The following is a 1,111-nucleotide window of genomic DNA, read 5'->3' on the forward strand; positions in this document are numbered from 1 at the left end:
CCGACATAAAGTATTTGGTAAGTAATTATTATTATATGCTTTAACTTGCTGTAACTCTGCTTTATAAATTTTATAAAGTAAAGTTACTTCCCTACTTTATAAATCACCATTACTGTGGAACAGGTGGGCGGTTAGAAAATTTTACTACTAACAGAGATACAAAAGTGGGTGGTAGGTATAAAAAGGTTGACTACCCCTGCTCTATGGAGTTGTCTAACCCCTCTGAGTTCATTCCCGTGTTTCCTGATGGAGTGCGGGTTTCCTGGCTCGGTTCTGTAGTGCTAGGGTCTAGGGATGCCTCCCTGTTAGCCCTGATGCGTGAGGACATCCTTCTCTGAGCCATTTCAGCAAGGGACGTGTTCCCCCTTTGTATTGCCTGCTCTCTTGCATGTTGTGAGTTGTGAGTATGCTCCCAGGTATTCTCCGTGTCTGGAGTATTGCTTGTTAGGGGTGAATAATTAGTCTGCCACCGGTGGGACTCCCAGGCTGGAGTGTGTGTGTGGGTGTCTGTGTACCCCCTTTCCCAAGAACTGCTACCTGAAGCACCTGTGGAGGTTGGGTGTTGAGTACCCGCTTCACTCCCCACAGCCATCGTTGGCTGTTGGTTTTGATTCCCAGAATGCATTGCCCATTCCTCCTCCCCCCCTCGAGGAGACTGAGAAGGAACCATAGGCAAGTCGCGCCTCACACGTAATTGATCAATGTGGCGGCGAAGCACGCGGCCGTCTGTCAGGGACACCTCGTAGGACAGAGGCCCCGAGACCTTGCAGACCACAGCCGGTACCCAGAGGTGGCCAGGCCCGTAATTCCTGGCCCAGACAGGATCACCTTCACGTAGGACCTGTGGTGGGTGTGGCTGAGACACCTGTACAGCTACATGTTCCGGATGCAGCCTGTCCAATTTAGTCACGTGCCGACGACCCCAGCGGAGTTCGGCCGGGCACTTACCCGTGGCAGTGCACGGAGTAGTACGGTGTGCCAAAAGAAAGTCAGCCAACCTGTGATGCCAGTTGCCGTAAGTCAGCTTCTTGAGGGCGTCCTTGGCGACGCGGACCATCCGTTCAGCCAGACCGTTGGTGGAAGGATGGAAGGGAGCCGAAGCAGCGTGGCG

Source organism: Protobothrops mucrosquamatus, unplaced genomic scaffold (genome assembly GCF_001527695.2).
Source record: "Protobothrops mucrosquamatus isolate PMUCROS unplaced genomic scaffold, P.Mucros_1.0 scaffold_96, whole genome shotgun sequence".
Lineage (NCBI taxonomy): Eukaryota > Metazoa > Chordata > Lepidosauria > Squamata > Viperidae > Protobothrops > Protobothrops mucrosquamatus.